The sequence below is a fragment of the Ursus arctos genome, unplaced genomic scaffold, assembly GCF_023065955.2.
Source record: "Ursus arctos isolate Adak ecotype North America unplaced genomic scaffold, UrsArc2.0 scaffold_29, whole genome shotgun sequence".
In the NCBI taxonomy this organism is placed as follows: domain Eukaryota; kingdom Metazoa; phylum Chordata; class Mammalia; order Carnivora; family Ursidae; genus Ursus; species Ursus arctos.
In genome coordinates, this window is record NW_026622974.1 from 30,215,907 (window position 1) to 30,224,183 (window position 8,277).

Below are 8,277 nucleotides of genomic sequence, written 5' to 3' on the forward strand. Positions count from 1 at the left end.
AGACCTAGATGCTCCTATCCATAAGTAGTGATGCGCTAATGAGAGTATCGAAAGGGTCCATTCTAGAATAAATCTCTCTCAAAAGACAATGTGGTACAAATGAGAATATTCAGATAAATTTGTCTCTGAAATTAGGGATGATCCCATAAGTAATCCCAGGGAGCAGTTCTACTTCTGAATATTCAAAATTATACCTTCCCATGGTAACACTTTTGAGCTTAGTAAATAAAGTGTAGAATTTTTGCTCAAAACAAGTACTACTTTTTTATAGCTGCACTTTACTTTTATACATACTTCTCTCAAGAAAGTTGCATAACTTTAAAGTCCAGGTGATCTTTACACAGCCTCCAAGATAGAGAGCAATGCATCACATTTTCTCCATTTATGTAAGAACACAGTTAAGGGATTTCCCCCAAAAGATAAACAAGTCACAGATGAAACAAAAAATACAACCTAAATATCCACCTGCAAAATATTCTAGTTCTTACACCAGAGTTCCAGGTACATGCATGTGAAATTATACTTGAATTCTTCAAGGATTCAGAGGCCACAAGCTAGCAGTTATTCCTATTATGAAGATATCAGGCTTTCTGGATAAGCCCAATCCTCATGAATTTGTTAAATGATGTAGATAGGTAGTCTTCTGTAAACTATATTGTTTTAAAAAAATGGAAACTGAGACTAATGTTTACTAAAAATTAATGTTGCTGAAGTTATGCAGTCAAGGATAAGCAGCAGTAAGATAGAACAATTGTGAATCTTTGGGAAATAACTCAAATTATACATTCCAAGTAAGATATTCAACCACTTAGGACATCCACTGACCAGGAGTTTCTCATGTTTGAATGTGCTTGTGAATCTTGGGGTACAGGGAATGAGAAAGTAGGTCTCATTAAAATACAGATTCTTATTCTGCGGGTGACCTATTGACTCTGCATGCTCAATCCACTCTTCTGTATTCTGTGTTTACCAGGTTGGCCTACGGTATACTCTGCCAATAGAACACAACATGGAGACTCTATGGATGAAAGAAAAAGAGCTCCTTCTTTTTTGTTTCCTTTGGGCTTCTTGCCTCCTCCATGAAGGTCATTTTAACGATACATTTCATACTGGCAGCAGTAGTGCCTTCCTGTGGCAGCAGCTGAATCCAGTTCAGGTTTTCTAACATTTGTTGAACCAGCTTCACTTCACCACAGAAAACCAGCACTAGTCCATAGAGTTCTCATTCAGAGATGTGATTTTCAGATTCAAGGGGTCCCTTGTCCCAGCCGAGATGCCAACACCAGCTGCCCAGTTGCTTCTCCTCAAGACTATGATCCCAGCCAATGAGGCCCTTCCTTCTTGTTCAGGGTCACCAATATCAGCTGACCAGCATGCCTTTTTTTTTTTTTTAAAGTAGGCTCTACACACAGCATTGAGCCCAACACAGGGCTTGAACTCATGACCCAGAGGTCCAGACCGGAGCTGAGATCAAGAGTTGGATGCTTAACTGAATGAGCCACCCAGGCTCCCAATATTTAATAATTTTGGAGCCTCTCCATGCTCCTAGTATTTAATAATTCCAACCAGACCTGGGAATCAGAGATGCTTTGTAAAACCATTATATCCTTAATACCTCTGTGTTTTCTTTTTGTTTTTCTAAGTTATCTATGTAAAAACTTTAATTCTAGTTATTTTTTAGCATTAAATTCTATCTGTTTAAATGAAAGTTATGTCTTTTGTCTGCTTATTGGACCTCGACTGATACAGTAGGTCTAGGATGGGCCTTGATACTCTGCATGTCTAACAAGCTCTCGGTGATGCTAATATTTCTAGTCTAGATGTCACACTTTGGCAAAGCAATATGGCTGGGAAATTTATGAGAATTCTTAGTATATGGTATTTACATACAGACCAAATGGCAAATGTAAACACTAAACATTTATAAGTGCAAAGAGGAACAATATTTGTAAATATTAATGAGTGCCTTAAAAATGAAGTAACTACTCCCAGTGCAAACATCTTGGGATGACAGCAATATGGGCACTTGAGAAACATCTTCAAATCGTGAGAGAAGAGGAAACCAGATAAACTCAGAACAGAAGTAACTCTCTGACATGACCCTTGTTTCATATGGAATGTGTCTACAGGTGGGAATATATTTGTAAGTGGAGCATTGTTTAGAAAGGGACTTAATTTGAACACTGGGAAAAAGAAACCACTGCCTAAATCTTGAGCTGCTAAACTGGTTGTGATGGTCTGAAACACCATCAGCATTTAAATGTATATGCCATAATGTGTTTGGTAGAATCTTTCATAACCAAATACATAGATATCTAATTAATTAAATAGGATTCCAAAATACATACAATATGATATATTGAGAAATAACTGCTCATTTGATAGGGATAGGATTCAGACATGTCTGAAATCTGTTTCTAAGAGGGATCATCTGATTCCAGAAAGATCTACTATTAGCTTCTGATTCAACCCAGCGAACTGAACAAATTTAGGAATGTGCTAGGAAAGCCTTGCATTAGCCATAAAAGCCTTAAGTTCATAGGAGGCATGAGTAGGAATGATTCTGTTGCAAAATGCTTTCATAATCCAATCTAGTAGACTTACTGTTGTAACCTACTACACCAAGGCCATCGGGGCTGCAGACAGTCAAGATCGCCAAGCCATCCCAGAACACCCAAGAATGGCCACAGAGATATAAAGAGAACCACTACTCTAGGATGAAAGCAGTAAGTTTAGTTTCCCAAAAGAACTCAATAGGATTATCATCCTGATGAGGTGGTTACAGAGCATGGGGATCTGCTTTCTATATGGATGATGCTGCCTTTACGAAGTCACATAGTTATATCCTTAACATATATTAAAAGAACAAATGAAACTTGTGACTTCTATCATCTTTCCTTCAGTCAGTTACACCTATGGCAACTATATAGTATTCAAGAATGTGGGCATTTTTAGAATTTTGACATTCCTTCAGTAGAAACCTGCAAAAAAAATCATGATAAGGAAAAGCAATTTGAATATATGCCTAGAGAACCAGATAAGTCACTTTGGAATTTGTATACCTGAGGAGGGATCAGAAGTTCACTGAACATGCCTTGCCAGTTTGTGGGATATTGTTCACCCTGTTTACCAAGCCGCTGAGCCTGGTACCTGGGAAATAGCAAACTTCCAATAATAAGCCTTGAAAAGTAATGAAATATGTATTTAATGAGCAATGAATCATCCTAGTTCAAGAAATTAGTGTTCTATAAGGTCCCTAGATATTAGTATTCTTAGGCAGTAAGTATTTTGGAATAATGAAGCCCAGTGATATAGTTCTGTTGTACCAATTTCCACTGAAATCTGTTCGTGATGGTGACCAGGTTGGAATAGTATCACAATGAAAAAATAATACCTCTCTTAGGAAAGAACACAAAGAGACTAGAAGAATGATTTCAGCAAGTTAGAGGATGAAGCATTGTATGTTGGACCTTTGGAAGGAATCGTACTTGTAATCCAGATAGTTGTCCAGTTTCCCAAAACATTTTGAAATATGGAATTGCTAACTTCATAAAATGGTTCATTTCATAGTTGATTGTTTTAAATTCTTTGAAAGATTTTCCTCATAGAAGTCAAAATATGTCTCCTGGTACTCTTTGGTACTAGTTAGGCCTGCTAAAGCAACTCATAAGCTAGTTAAGTCTTTCACATGGCATCACGTCAATATTTGAACATCACTATGAGGTTCTCTGAAAATTTCTGTCCTCTCGTTGACTGGAACCTTCTATAAAGAACATGATTTCTGAATCTTTTTACACCTCGGAAACAAATTTTACTTGTTCAGTCTGTTTTCTAAAGTCTAGCGCCTTTCCCAACTGCTTAGAATATTGAACCTCTGAGACATACTAACTGAACGTTAACATTGCTATCTTCCCCCAATGGCATAGTTCTATAATGCTACAACACCTTTGTGTTTATCTTAATTTAGTCTGCCATCCAAAATGTGTATTTTGGAAGTAAGGCTGGAGGAGCACTGTGCTTGGTTGTCATTACATGGGTCTGGAAACTGTTAGGTGAACTGGATTTATTTTGTGGAAATTGTGTGTTGACATGCAGCTCCAATTTTCAATCTATAGGTAGTGTTTCACATGCACTCCAGATCTTCCGCATAATTATTGAAATTAGGGAAAAGAGAGGCTTCAGCTGAACCCAGATTCCTCTGAAATTTCAAAAATGAGAATTTTAATAAGAAGATTTGGGAGAAGGATTGCTAAGAAGATTTTTACTATTTAGTCAAAGTGTTAGCAGTAGAAGATGGCAGAGATCTTTCTGAATCCTAAGTCCCCATGAATGACAATAATAAGGAGGAAGCATAAAAATGCCTCAGAGGCATAAAATTAAAATCTTTCTTTAAAGATTTTATTAAGGTTATAGCAACCCAAAGGATAAAGCCTTTCTTAAATTATTAAAAATAATAATAGAAGTGGCCTATAAAACTCTGCTTATTCTAATTCACTGTGTACTTCAAACATGTAGTGTGTCTACAACATGATTGTCTAACATTAGGCTTTTATTTAGCAACATTCAGATCCTTCATTTTTGAACTACATAAAGTAGGAGACCCATCGAAAGTTCTTACACCTGCCAATCGTTGAGTTTCACCAAGGTCTTTTTCATGAATTACATCAGTGGTTGCTATTATGCCTTAGGTGTAACAGTTTGATTTTGAATATATTTGAACTCAGAAGTTATGACTCTGCCCTTTGTGTAGTGAGGAAACGTCAATGAATCTGTGAAACCAGTGAATATGTATTGCTTCCTTTATATCTGTTCCTTTGTGTTTGGGCATTTTCGCATTATAGAGATTTGGAATGCCTTAATGCATTATAATGATCTCATTTGTACTACTGTCACATCTTCAAGTGCTTAGCAAAAAGAGTTAAGGTTCAGGAACAAAATGAGTTATACCAGAAAACAATAATATTAGTGGTTAAAATCTGGCAACCAGAAATGGATCATTTTTCAAACTCATATGAAGCATAATGTTGCAAACAGCATTCCAAGGATTGTCAACATAAACTGATGATAAACCTGAAGGGGACCAAGGTCATACCCCAACCAAAACAAAGATAATTCTTCCCATTCTCAAACCTTTTTGAGGAAATATGAAACTACAGCTGTAAATTCTGATATTTTTGCACTGAACATAAAACCCAAAACTCAGTCATGGGAGCTTAAATATCCTCTGGGATTCTAGGAAACAGACTTTTCCTTTAGGCTAACTCCTAAAATAGAGGCATCAAATTGGTAGTCCACTGCTCCAACTTGGCTCACAGGAGTGTGTCTTTTTGTATGACTCCCAGAGAGATTAAAAAAAACTTACATACTTGCAAACATTAAAACACTTGGTATTTCATATATAAATACCAGAATTATCAAAAATAGGATGATCTGGCAACATAGAATACTCCTTTCACATGCAACCATCTCCTGGAGTATAGTAGGTATTATATACTTTAGAGTTGGTAAACCATTTAGTTGGCCACCCAATATTCTTTATTTGTTTATCTTACTTCCCTTTCCCTACAGGGTAGGGCAAAGGGGAAGACAGCAGAATCACTTCCAGACTATAATGACTATGACTATAAGGAAGAAGATTTGCTTTAACTTTTGAGGAGACCAATTTTGGGACAGACAGCTTTCGTACACGCTTGATTTAGAGCTATGGATAACCTATATGTCTGATCTAGAGTAATGCACTTCCAGTATGATTCATCTCACTGCAGGTGTTGCTAATTTAACTCTAGGTCCACCTAGGAGAACAGAGTGAGCCAGGTGAGAGCATCGCCTACAAAAAGGGATAGGAGAATCCTAAAGACTTTGTCAAGCAAGAGGAACACTCCAAGTGTGGTTAGAGGCTATGGCCATAGGACAGGAATGTACAACTACTGTGAAGTGGGAGCTGTGGTTGCAAAGGCGAAGGCACAGGGTAGGAGTAATATAAGGTGATCTAACAGGTATATTGTAGCCAACTCAATAATCAAGACAGATGAGAGTGAAGGATTTGTGTGAGTTGAGTTGTTTAAGGGTTTGGCTACAAAAGGAAAGCACTTACTGGTGACAATTTAGAAGATGCCTGGGTTGGGCTTCAGATGCCCATCTGTATGCTGAGGTACTCTGCCAGCTGAACAGCTGTGCTAACAGACTGAAACTAGACCAATCTCTTGGGTAGGTGGGAGGAAAGCAGACAGGATAGGAAAGAAGCCATCTATCTCTCAATATTCACAGTTGCACTTTCAATCCAATATTGAATCAAAAATATTGAATATTGAATAAAAAAAGTCAACATTTTTGAAACCAGTTAGAACTTTCTAAAGTGGTGAAAGTCAAGCTTAGTTTCCTTTTTTCCTGTAAATGAATAAAAGCAGATACTTGTTGTATTTTGGGAATAATTTTATTTCTGAAATTTAGAAACATGAAAATGACATTATGAACACTTATGTTTATGTGGTTGAATTATGGTATGTAGTTGATTTATAGTAAAGGAACCAAAATGAAATCTGAAAATAATAATTGCTATAACTGATAATATCTGTAATATAAATAATTATGTATTGTAAATAAGGCACATGGCATACATTATATTATTTTATCATTGCAACAAATCTGCATAGTAAATATATATTATCTGTATTTTATAGAGAAGGGAGTAAAGGCTTAGGGGGAACATTCATACACCTAGGGAGTGGAAAAGTGAGGATTGCAATCAAAGATGGTCTGATTCTTTCTACCAGACAAAACACATACAAGAAAAGTAAAGAGGGAGGTCAATGAGACAAGTGGGGCTGGTACATTGATTAATCTCAAAGATTACTTTCGATTTTCATAGTTTTATTAGTACTATCAGTGCATTGGCATATGCTCGAATGTTGCATGGAGAAAGGAGAATCCACACTTCCATGAGTAATTCCATGATTTAGTTAGCTTGCTAAGCCATTTGTTAAATACCAAGTACACATGTCACTTTATAAAACATTCTATTAAGTAGCCATTAATGGTATTGTTATGATTTTGAAATTAGAATCTATAAGTTATGAGATTTTTTTCTTTTTTCCAATTCGCATATCATGTAGTTCTTTTTCTTGCCCAACTAAGCTGCATAGGACCTCCAGTACAATTATGGACAGAAGTGGTTGAAGTAGACACCTCTGTTTCATTTCTGATTTCAGAACTATATTTTTTAACATTTCATCATCAAGCATGATGTTTGCTATAGGTTTTTATACATGCTTTTAATGACGTTAATGATGTTCACTTCTATTTATTAATATTTTGCTACGGATTTTTCATAAAAAGATGTACTATCTTTCTCCAATACTTTTATAGAATCTAATAAAATGATTGTATAAAGTACTATTTTACTCAGTATATTATTATGCATCTTTAATTCCTAAGATGAAGTATATAGATAATGACCAGTTATATATTTTATATATTGCTGCATTTAGTTGACTAAAATTTCATTTAGAATATTTACATCTTATTAAGTAAGATTCTCTTGTAATTTTTGTTTAAAACCCATCTTTGTTGAATTTTGCTATCAAAGTTACACAAGTCTATATAAACTGGGGTTCTTCTACAGAGAAACAGAACCAATAGGAGATTGTGTACATATATGATTTATTATAGGGAATTGGCTCACATGATTATAGAAGCCCCAAGAAATTCCACAATTTACCCTCTGCAGCTGGAAACCTAAGAAAGTAGGTGTAATCCAAAGGGTTGAGGGAATGAGAGCCTAATGTAGATTCTAGACCAAGCCTGAAGGCTTGAGAACCAGGAGCACTGAAGGCAGGAGAAGATCAGGGTCTTAGCTTGGGCAGAAAGTGAATTTGAATTTCTTCTACCTTTTTGTTCTGTCGAGGCCCTCCATAGATTGGATGACATTCACCTGTCAATCAGGTTCGCAGTTTCTGGTATTTGGATTCTGGCAGAACATCAGAACAGTTGAGGAAGTAATCTAAATAGCGTAACATGGGATTTTTCACAATATGTAAAGTAGCAGAATTACTTCTTCAAATGAAACCTCACAAAAATTTCAATCTATAAAACTGATACATGCACAGCTCTTGTTAAGGTGTATGGCAGCAGGGTGGCAGTAGGGGCAGCCAAGGGGATACACCCTGGGTTTTCTTCCCGTTCTTTGTGCTTATTCCAGGGGCACCCTGCAGAAGTTTGGGCTTTGTGAAAACTACTGGTTGGGTAATCACTCTGAACTGGGAGAGCTGGAGAAACAAA